Source organism: Papaver somniferum, unplaced genomic scaffold, assembly GCF_003573695.1.
Source record: "Papaver somniferum cultivar HN1 unplaced genomic scaffold, ASM357369v1 unplaced-scaffold_10, whole genome shotgun sequence".
In the NCBI taxonomy this organism is placed as follows: Eukaryota; Viridiplantae; Streptophyta; class Magnoliopsida; order Ranunculales; family Papaveraceae; genus Papaver; species Papaver somniferum.
Genome location: NW_020618825.1, coordinates 16,572,378 through 16,585,178, shown reverse-complemented (window position 1 = coordinate 16,585,178; position 12,801 = coordinate 16,572,378).

Sequence of the window (12,801 nt, the reverse complement as noted above, 5' to 3'; positions counted from 1 at the left end):
ATGGACTTCCATCTACAATGCTCAACCAACAGGTTGAGATCTCTTCAGTAGTTACAATCAAGTAGATGTTGCATTAATCAAAACTAGTCAATGCAAAGTTTATGAGCATATAAGATGGCTCAAATATCCCTGGATAATAAAATCATTCACTTAGGCGATTGACCATATTCTTCCTTATTGGGCGAATGTATATGACATGGTAATTCTACTGATGGGTGCAAACCTTCAGGAATTTGTATGCAGTTTTTCTGTATCTAGTCTTTCATACAGATCTGCAGTAACCACATCTTCTGGATGCACGTCGAGTCCTTAAAGACTGCCATAAAAATAGCAAAGAGGTAGCTTCATCCATAACAGGGAATATGTCTCAACGAAATCCATCTCATGTATCTGTGAAAGACTTTGTGCCGTTAGTTGACCTTGCTTTTTTCACTATGCGGAAACACCCACCTGTAGCCACTCTGGGTTACATTTTCGGATGTCGGAACTGCAAACACCCACCTGCGGCTAAGCGTGGCTCACATTATATAGTGTTCGGGTTGCAGTGCCAATGTTATGCATTTTGCAAGAAAGACATTATTCTGCTTCGATCTCTCCTAGTTTAACCAATCATACCTTTGATGACATTCCCATAGAGAGTGGTTTATACCAACAACACCTACAGCAGTATCAATGGATACTTTTACTATGCCATTAACAATCATTGAATTACGATCGCAAATTTCTCTATTGTATGCATGCCTTATGGAAATCCTCTCATTTTGAGGTTTCACAGCCTTTGCAGGGACATTCTCTTATTAGGAGAACTAGACTCAGAGAAATTAGATCTTCCTTTGATAGTCTCTTTGAAAGCGCTATCTTTAAATGATTGTGACCGGTTCTTCCTTTTAGGAGGCGCAGAATATTTTAAGTCAACTAGTCATCCACGCTGTGGTGTGTTTTAAATGACACACTATCTACTACATGCACAGCTTCTAAAGAAAGCAACTTGATTTGCAATTTCTGAAGATATCAAATATTCAACATGTATTTCATTGCTGAAATCATCAAGATGAGATACATCCTGGTTCATCATTGTACAAACAAGGATACATCACGCAGTTTTTTAGGCGACAACCTTTCCTCCCCCAAACGGTGGGAAGACTTTCTCATCAAATTTGCAAATCTTGCAGTAGAGTAGTAACAACCGTGGAATGTAGCTCGTCCATCAATGCCCAGAGCATCACTAGGATGATACAACATCAACGACTGACAAACAAGAGTTTTTTTTTGAAATCTATACGAGTATAGATACATAGTTACCACCCAAGTGATATGTCGAGTCATGTATGACTGCCAGACCATACTTCCAGGAACCTGGTTAGTGTCTATGGAAACTCTTTGTCAAGGTTAGCGTTATAAAACAAGCGACCTTAATTCTCTCATTATGCTTTCTTATAAGCATCATCTTCCAAACTAAAATTTTTGGATGTTAGGACTGCGATCCTAAAAGAAGATACAAGTGAGAGAACAACTCAATATGGACAGAGATCCATATTTTCCAATCATATAAACTTTGTCGATAATTCCTTTGCAAAGGGGGATATCTATCCACGACAATTTCAGTAGCTACTCTGAACATTATCAACAACCAGTTAATAATCAGTTAATAAACGATCTTACATCATTCTCCAGAGTATGAGGATATCATAATCCATTGGTACCAAGTTTAAACATGCAGATATTCTTTTCCATGAGATATCAACGCAACTTTTATGGATGTGCTCCTCGTCAGGAAAGATATCTACTCCAAACTCAAAGAGAATATGGACGTTATCTGATAGATTGGCATACCTCGTACAAGAGGTTTTCGTCTATGCTTGTAAGCATGTTATCCAGACAAAACAATCGCAATGATTGCATGGTATGCCTTGCAAGGACTTTAATTTACGTCGAATCAAGCAAGCGTACTCTTGCTAAATCTAGCAACAAAGTAATCTCCAACACCTCAGTCATTTCTCGGTGTGAGAATTTAGATGAGACATAATTTGTGTAAACTATTATCGTCGACGATTCTCACCCTGATCCTCAGGCGGGAATGTCTCATCAACAGAACCTTTAGTTCTACATTACCCAACCTAATAAGGGATAAACTGGGTGCAGAAAACAACAATAACGCGCAACCTAGGAGAGGTAACTGATCAAGTTTCCTCTCTCGTTTACTGTCCAGCTGGAATAATTTTAAGAGTTTACATTGTCATGTAAAATCCACAGTAAACTATAAACGAATTTTTTGACCATAGACACTATCTCAATATCAGTACCAGTCCTGCCAAGACGACCGATAGAGATCAACCATAATGAACAACATTTCAGATGCACGTAACATGTCTGTCACAACGATAGCAGAGCTCTACCAGGCTCAAAGATGGCTTATTTAAACCTTTCGTTATGCTATCGTCCCGTATTTTTCCACTTCTGGTGGTACAGGGTTTATCAGATTCTCAAACCTGATAACTATTATGGTTCCCAGATCAAATAGGCCTACAACAATTGTATCTTCCTTCTTTGCCAAAGATAGGCTTATTTGCATAGGCACTTCTGCAAATTTAATTCACCAAATTCGTGATTTTAGATAATAGCTCAGGAGACGAGAAGACATGATATTAACCCTAAATATCATTTACAAAAATGCAACACTCATTATCGCTCGACGTTTGTATATCTACGAGGCGCAGTTAACATTTGCAACACTCGTTTTTGTTCACACAACATATACAAAGAGCAAATTAAGCACTAGCTCATTAACACTCGTCGATGCATATAATTGGCACAAATAATGCACGCCGTAAAGCTAGCGGGTACACATAGAGGCACAAAATATGCAGCTCTCCTTATTTCTCACCACAACATTTTTATACGGTGCATATATCTTCTCCAAAAATTAAGCCGAACTATTTACCACAAAAATCAATGGTGAAACAAGAAAGAAAACATTCAAAATGTAATATACATACGGCCCTAACATGATACCGAAAAATATCCAACTTCGTCAGTTAGGGTCGACGAAATTAATTTATCGAAGTTGAAATATGAACACATTCTTTAAGAGAAATTGTCTCGATATCAATTGCAGGTCATTTCAAGGACCGCTGATAGAGACTGGCTAACCATGTTAACCCAGTGTCCATTTTCATCGCATTCGACCTATGGTGGAACAACTCTGAATTCCGGAGATTATTATAGCGAAGGAATATCAAAATTTTGCTATCCCTCAGGATGCAAAAATTCCTCGCTCTGCCGATATTAAAAACCGTTAACACCAAAAATTATTGGTGTACCAATAAAGGTAATTTTATTCTCTACGCTATCCAAAAAAGACGCGGAAAAACCTTCTGTTGGCTGGCGAAAGAGGAAAATAGCAAAATCTATAAAACTCAAATATTTGGCTAAATTCGAAAATCGAATAATATCACAAATATGAGTTGTTGCTAATACATACCTATTTTGGATATCTCTTCAAATACCGCAATAATTATTTATGCCAAATTCAGCATATACACATGTCACGGTAGTCGTCTAACATCTCTTTTTAACAGTTCCTAATAAAATGGAAACGGAGTTAGACAGTATAAAAACTATATGCATAAATTACTTAATAATAGTTAAATTAAATATGCTAGGGTTGAAGAGAATTATTCTTCTCCGTATCGTCCGCCCCACGTCAATATCCACATAGCAATTCGTGCTGATAACATGTTATATCTAATTAGCTAGCCGGACTATTTGCCGTTTAATCAAACAGTAATATAGAAATGTAGTAAGTGGTGTACTACTGTTAATAACACCAACTTAAGTTAACGTATGCAGCATATACGGGGACACAGATTCTAATTCACAAAGTTCGTAAATAGGAGAAAATGGAGAGAGATTTTATTACTCTTGTTTCTGTTACAATATTCATTTATCTTCAAAATGGAGTACAAAACGGCTATTTATAGCCTACAGTCGAGCATGTCTGTTGACATGAGATAGACACATTTTGGTACGCGTGTCATGATCTGCTATTGCATGACATTCATGTTTATGCATCACTTATCAGTTGGAAGAATCTCGGTCTTACTCGAGTCCACCCTTATGCCATGCTTATGTAACAACCTAACAATTGTGGAATTCTTTTTCAGTTTTGTTAAATGGTGCGTAGGTATTCTTAAGGGGTTGTTTTTTTGAAGTCTTTTTGGAAACAAAACGAAGATTTCATTCTATTGGGATGATTTCCAAAAACTCAAAAGAAACTCTATCAGTTTTAGGTTTGTTAGCTATTTTATGAGCTGCGTAATTGTTTGTTTTAATATGACTGACCTGACTTAACAACATATTACATAGAAGGTGTTTTATTTCTTCTACGTCCCCTGCTTCACCCAATGTACATGAAGGGTTGCACCTTTAATAGAGATTACTACATTCAGACTATCAGATTTAAAGATAGCATTATACACGTTTAAAGTGTTGGCCCATAAAATAGATTCTTTGAAAGCCAAGCATTCTGTCTGTTCAGCATCATGTCCTCCATTGCAGAATTCGCCTCTGATGCCCTGGAGGGTACCTGTGTGATCTCGAATAATTAGACCAATATCATAATTTTTATGTATTCTAACCGCGTAGTTGAATAGAAGTTTTGGCTCTGAACAATACCGTCCAACCAACTATTGAAATACTCACGTGTACAACTTATGTATAATATTCCTCATCTTAGAACTTTTGGTTGTGCAGTGTATGTTGTTATAGTGTTGAAAGTGGTAGTAAAAGTTCGTTGATCGGACTTGTAAAGATTTAAAAATAAAAATATATACAAAAAATATTAACAATATGGGCAAGAGTACTGGGACTAAAGATTCGGCCGTTTTTTTTTCTTCAAATGGTTCAGAAATTAATTCTAGCAATTATAGTTCAAAAACAAAACAAATATTAACTCTAGTTTATTGCCAAGATAGATTTTATAAAATATTACTTGTATTTCTTAAGCATGGCATATCAAAAATCCCTAGGACTAAGCATACTCCATCAAATGAAATCACAAGTAATTAATTTAAAATATTAATTCAATTAAAATTTGTGCAAAAAGTAAATAAAAGAATTAATGAAATTACCACATGGATGAAATTCGACCTCCTCCGTCGTCCCAGTGTTGGGTTTAGCTCATCATGATAAAAACACTCTCAAAATATTTATTTATTGCTCAAAGGGTGTTTACAAGGATGAAAATGGAGATGAAATAATAAAACAGTGAATGTGCGACCCACAGAAAGCGTCCAAAATGAACGACACAGAAGAAGTGCTATTGTTACTGTAGCTCTAAGACCCACATCTACGACCCACGATAAACGACTGCTGGTGCAAGTCCGTTCTTCCTGTTCTTGGTGTTCTTCATCAGCATCAGCAGCAGAAAAATGACAGCTCTGCAACTCGTGAGTTCTTCATTCTGTAGCCTCCAAAACTTCCCCAAACTCTCGACACCCCCTCTGCTCAACCCCAGCAACCTATTTATAGCCAACAGACCCATCGAATCTCGCTCATTCACTCCATATAATTCTCCATTACTCGGAAAATATTTTTTTCCATTTTCTTCACTGTCAGCCGAGATATGATCTTCTCCCTCCCCTCTGCCTGCGCATATGAGCTGTAATACTTCCATAGTTGCATAAACACTTAAGAAGATCAGATATCTTCCCCATTTAGTCCACAAAACTTCCCAAAAATTCCTCTCACAGAGAACTCGAGCGTATTTTCCCTGTTTAACTCTCGATTGAAAGTTAGCAGATTCTAGCCAAATTTAACTCATTCCAACACTCAGAATAATCTTGTTATACTCAATAGATATGACCCAATTAATTCCAGCCATTTAGTCTCTCCACAAATCCATCGAAAATCAATTTGAAAATCTGCCAGGGAGAGAATATATTTTTCCACCAAAAATGAAATTTGAATTACGAGAAGAAAAGTGTCCTCCCCCTAATCCTGTATGGGTGTCCCTTTAGCAATTGGGGTGGAAATAATAATTTTTCTGGGTTCCTCCGGTACATTTCTGGGACGCTTTCTGGTGCATTTCTGAGGTGCCTCCGGTACATTATCCTGGGGTGTAAAACACTACTTTTCGAGCTCATTTCGCCGCAAAGGCTTATTTCTCTAAAAACATCTACAAAAACACAAAATAACACAATAAGTACTTAATCGAGTCTAACAATACAGAACATTGAGAACAAAATAGACACATAAAGGCGTCTATCATATGTTCCAATAGCTCCACCTCAAAGATAAAAAATGGGTCCTCGGTATAGTCTTGGCATTTATGGTGGCTATGACTCTCCATCTATCATTCGATATTTAGAGCCTCAAATAGAAGATGCCTCTAAAGAAAGATTTGTTAATTTCCATTTTGATGAGTCAAATTTCCTGTCGTTAAGGGGAGAAAATCTAAAGATTAAGGAATGTCGTGAAATTTCGTTGGAATAAACCATCATTATCCCATTTTGAACCTCGTATAACCCAACGTAAACTTGCGGTTCGAAGGATTATACATTTGCAAAACATTGCAAGCCTACTTCATTTACTGATACATGCAGGATAACAAAATCACATATAACTTCTACAAATGCTCCAGCGCAAGAAATAATCCTAGAAGGATATCATGATAATGCAAATCAGTCTACGATACGCTTAAAGCGTGGAAGACATCTTGGTGCAAAATATTCAGTTCCACGAAGAGATCAATTATTGGCATTCCGGAACAAACAATTCTCTCTAAAACATTGATTGATCAATCAAATACCGATGCACAGTTGAACATGAGGAGTTAGATGTACCTCAAAACAATGAGATTTCTTTTAGTGTTGATTTGGATGTCATAGAAAACATTGATGATCCTGAACCCTAACTTTTAGATTTTTGATGTAGAAAAGATTTTCCAATATGGAGGGATGCAATTCATTCATAGTTCAACTCATTGGAAATACGTAAAGTTCTTGGTCAAGTTGTTGAAACTCTTGAAAGCATAAAAGTCATCAGATACAAATGGGCATTCGCACGAAAGAAAAACGAGAAAAATGAAATTGTGATATATATAAAGCTCTAATTGTTGCACAAGTTTTTCAAAAATATACCTGGTATTGATTACCAAGAAACCTATCCTATGGTGGTGAATGCAATCATATTTCTATTTCTCATTAGTTTGGCAGCTTCCGAAAAGCTTGATATGTGTATTATGAATATAATTACAACTTTTTCTTTTATGGTCAATTAATAGTGACATTTATATGAAATTCCCTGAAGTATTTCGTTTCCCTAAAGAAAACAAGTCGTTTGTATACTTAATAAAGCTTCAATGAGCTTTATATGGACTAAAAAAATATGGAAAAATGTGGTATATTCGCCTCAGTGAATACTAGTTGAAAAAGATATATATATATATATATTAATAATTCAATTTTTCCATGTGCTTTTAATAAAAAGTCCAGTACTGGATTTATTATTGCAGTGTACGTTAATGATCTAAATCTTGTTGGGACGCTAAAAGAGCTTACCGAAACCATTGCTTATTTGCAAAAGGAATTTGAGATGAAATATCTTGGTAAAATTAACCAGGTATTGTCTTGGTTTATAAATTGAGCATGTCTCAAATGAGATATTTGTCCATTAATCTACTTATAAGGAAAAAGTATTAATTAAAACATTTTTATATGGATGAAGCACATCCATTGAGTTCTTCAATGGTCGTGAGATTACTTGGTGTGAATAAAAACCCGTTTCATCCCAAAAAAGATGGTAAAACTTTTTCGTCCAAAAGTACCATATTGAAGTGCAATTGGTGCTCTTATGTATTGCAAATTGTACAAGGTCGGACATTTCCTTTTCAGTCAATCTGTTTGGTAGATGCAGTTCCGCTCCAACTCAATGTCATTGGAATGAAGTTAAACACTTATTCGATATCTTAGTGGTAATATTGATTTAGGCTTGTTTTATCCTTATGGATCTGAATCGAAACTAATTGGATATGGATGTTAGAGCATTGGTTGGTCGAACTCGCAAGCGTTGCTATCTCAAGCTTGTTTGTAAGGTTTAGTTGCCAAAACTGTAAGTCTTGATTTCTAGTCTACTTATAGCTAAGTCTCGGATTAGGATAATAAGTGTAGTTGAGCTCTAACCTCCACGGCTTTCATCAAATGAAGACGAAGAACTACTCAATGGAACTTGCGGAACTTCATTGAAAAAAGGTATGTGGAGACTTGAACTTATCTATCACTAAAAGTCTATCTGCTCTATCTCCTATTTGAGACAAAAGTCGTATTGCTATAGAGACTTCAATTATACACATTTTCTATTTCGAGCCGAGTTTATCTCGCTTATCTATTTCTCGAAATATGTGTTGATAAGCTTTCATTTCAGCCAAGTTCATCTTAACTCGTGACGAAAGTCATGTTGATTATTTCAATAAATTTAAAATCGCTTTGATGAAAATAGTCTGTGGATAACGACTATTTTAACATCCTCTAAGAAAGTTTCAATGATTGAAATGATAGTTTAGAACATGTAACCATGTTTGGATATAAACATAGTGTGTTCTCACATTTGTGTATAGGTCCAAAACCGGGAACCTAAAGTATGCATACCCATATACATACTGGCGTTTGTTGGGAATCCGGGTAAGTATGTGTACCCATATGCATACTTGCGGAAGATTCACGTCCGTGAATTTCTACTGGAGTTTGAAGTGAAAAACAAACTCAATCCGGTCACTTAAGTATGCGTACCTGTTTGCATACCTAAGCATGTTACTTTCTAAAATCGGTTTGTTCATGAACTAAAACATTTATATAATAAGGAATGAAATATTTGAAAACCGTGGCTATAATGTTCATGAATTGATTCGAGTGAATCAAAATCGATTTTCCTTCGGTTGTGTCTTGTATACTTCTATGAGATCTAAGCAATTGAACAATACTCTAACTAGTTTCATTTGAGTCATTTGAACTAGTTATGGTGAAGATGAATAAGGTTGATATGAAAGTGCTCATATGGCTAACCATTGGTTAACTATTGTTGAAACGACTAAGTGTACACATATAGGTACGATTACTCAAACCTAAATATTGGTGCATTTCATTTGTGTATAACAAGCTAAGTTCGATCTAACGTTTGAAAGATATTAGATTGAATCTAATCAGGTTTTCGATCATCTAACGGTGAATATTGAATACTTTGTTACCAAGGTAACTAAGATTGCAAACACTGATGTGAAATCTATATAAATGAGAAATCTAGAAACTGGGAAACCTAATCCCCACACCTCCTGTGTGATACTAGTTGCAGAATCTAGAGTCGATTCTCCTTTAACCTTAGGTTTTTTACAAAACCCTGTAGGTTAACGACTTGAAGACTTCATTGGGATTGTGAAGCCAGAACCAACTATTTTCTCTGTAGTTGCATGATCTGATCTTGTTGTTTTCTATCGTGATGCAATCGTAATATTTTCTTGAGATTTATATCTCCGATAGGAAAGATAGAAAATTAGTCACAAACACCTCCGTATCATCGTTTATGATTCCACAATATCTTGTTTCGTTAATCGATTAAGATTATTGTGAGGTGATTGATAATACTAGGTTGTTATTCGGGAATATAAGTCAGGGTTATCTATTGGTTCCTGTTCATCTTGATTTATCAAAATACTGAAAAAAAACTCGTAGGCATATCTGTGGGAGATAGATGTATCCATTCAATAGACTTTTCTGTGTGAGACAGATTTGTTTATCAAGTCTCCGACTTTGGGTCGTAGCAACTCTTAGTTGTGGGTGAGATCAGCTAAGCGAATAAAGTGCGTAATATTCTGCTGGGATCAGAGACGTAAGGAGAACAACTGTACCTTGAATCAGTGTATGATTGATTGGGGTTCAACTGCAGTCCAGTCCGAAGTTCATTGGTAGTAGGCTAGTATATGTAGTGGCTTAATACAGTGTGGTGTTCAAATCTGGACTAGGTCCCGGGGTTTTTCTGCATTTTCGGTTTCCTCGTTAACAAAACTTCTGGTGTTTGTGTTATTTCCTTTCCGCATTATATTTTGTTATATAATTGAAATATCACAGGTTTTGCGTTGAATCTATCAATTGGGAAATCCAACCTTTGGTTGTTGATTGAAATTGGTTGATCCTTGAACATTGGTCTTTGGTACCGTTCAAGTTAGTTCTCTTATATTCAATCAGGCTCGCGGATTGAATTTAGAGATTGAGATATAACTCTTTGATATGCTTTTCTTAAGATTGAGTCTGACTGTCTAGTTGATTCTCTTGAAAGTATATTGGAGTTAGTCCATACAGATTGCTAAGAGAAATATTGGGTGAGGTTGTTAGACCACCGCTTTTTCAAATGATATTAGAGCAGGAAAACACATTAAAGACATTATAAGTCTGTGTTTGTAGCGATCTGAATATGGACTATGATGTCTCTAAAAATGCTTCACTAGAAATGGATAAACTCAACTTAGAGCGTGTTCTAGAAACCATCGATAAAGTTGAGAATCCTGAGTTAAAAACTCCATCAATTTTAATAAAATTGATGGACTTCATTGCAAGATTTATATGAAAAATTCTGAGCTTCGAGAACGTTCTGAAGAGGTGGTTGATCTCCAGAAGAAGTTAGATGAACAAATCCAAATCAACTCTGATCTTGCTGAAAAAATTGGAAAATTTAAGGATTTGAAATCTGTAAAGTCATCTTCAATGGATTTGAGTAACTCCTATGATTCTTGAAGAATTATCATAATTCAGGTGATAAGCGAGGATTGTACTTTGTGAAACCTGATGGTGTTCAGAATTTCTTGAAAAAGGATAAAGATGTTGGTACATGTTTGTTTTGCAGATCTCACGACCACTTCCAACATGTATGTTTGGGTTTTAAGAAAATATTAAAAGTTTCTAGTAATCTCCACAAGAAAGTTGTACAACTTTTGTCTATTCTTAAAGACACCCAATACTAACAAGAAAACCTAATATGGCTAGTAGTGCTAGTATGGGAGCTTTTGCTCGAAATTCAACATAACCCTTTCAATGGTTCCTTGATAGTGGATGTAGCCGATATATGACCGGAGATCTCTCGTGGTTTATCAACACAAGCGACTTTGATGGTGGTCCAGCAACATTCGGAGATGGGAGCTTCTGCTTCATAAGAAAGAAGGGGACGATCAAATTACCTGGCGTTCCTGAAATTCATGATGTCATATATGTAAAAGGTATGACTGATAATCTTCTTTCTGTTAGTCAAATCTGTGATAAAGACCATAAGGTTATCTTCAATGCTAATGGATGTGACATTGTATACAAATCTGGAAAAGTGATTTTTCAAGAATCACGTGCCAACAATAATTGTTATCTTTTGGATACTCAGTTTAGTAATTGTTGCAATTTGACTAAGGTGGAATATATACATCTTTGGCATGAACGTTTTGGTCACATTAATTATCGACTTCTAACTAAGATCATGAACAAAGAACTTCTTAGAGGCGTTCCCTAAATCAATGCTAAGATAGAAGGTGTATGTGGTGCCTGTCAAAAGGGTAAACAAACGAAAGTTCCACATAAATCATCTCAAGATATTTTCACTAAAGCTCCACTTGATTTAATTCATATGGATCTATTCGGCCCAATTCACCAACCTACAGTGTCCGGATAGAAGTATGCTTTGGTTATGGTAGATGATTGCACCAGATTCACTTGGGTAGCGTTTTTGGCTCATAAGAATGAAACCCTCAGTGAATTCAAGATTATTGTTAATAGAATCTAGAATGAATAGGGTCGCAAACTAAAGAAAATTAGAAGCGATCATGGCACTGAATTCAAAGACACCAAGATGTTTGAATATTGTGTTTCTCTGGGGATTATTCAACAAAACTCACCACCTATTACTTCATAAGCTAATGGAGTTGCAGAAAGGAAGAATATGAATATTCAGGAAATGGAAAGAGTAATTCTCCATAACAAAAACTTACCGTTAAGGTTTTGGGTTGAGGCTGTCTTTACGGCTTGCTACTTGATCAATCGTGTTTATTTACGGTCAAAGACCTTAAACACTCCCTATGAGTTGTGGTATGTTAAGATACCCAACTTACACTATCTCAGAGTGTTCGACACTAATTGCTACATTCTAAAGGACCGCGAACAGAAAGGAAAATTTGACTCGAAAAGCGATGAAGGTATTTTTCTTGGCTATGCATCTGACAGTTGTGGTTTCCGAGTTTTTAATCTTAGATCCCAAGTCATTATGGAATCTACAAATGTTATGATTGAAGATCTGAGCAATTTTAGTCATGATGACTCTCCTGCTGAATTGCCTCCAACCGAGACAATTGAGAAAATCGAAGAAATTCCAGATTCAGTAGAAGTTGTCCCAACAGTTACTGATCCTGATGTTTCCAGTGATGAGGATAAAAGTTGTAGTCAGGCTGTTGAACAAGAAAGTTCCCCTCCACGACACCTATGGGTTCAAAGGAATCATGGTACTAACAATATTATTGGAGGAATAGATTCTACTGCTAAGACGAGAGGACAACTTCAAAATATTTGCAATTTTGGATGTTATTAATCGCAAGTAGAGCCAAAAAACATTGATGAAGTTCTTAGCGATCCCTTTTGGGTGAATGCAATGCATGAAGAGTTAAATCAATTTCAGAGACAATATGTATGGAAACTCGTACCTTGTCCCTCTAATATCAATATTATCGTTACTAAATGGATATTCAAGAACAAGTCCGATGAGTTTGTCACCATTGTCAGA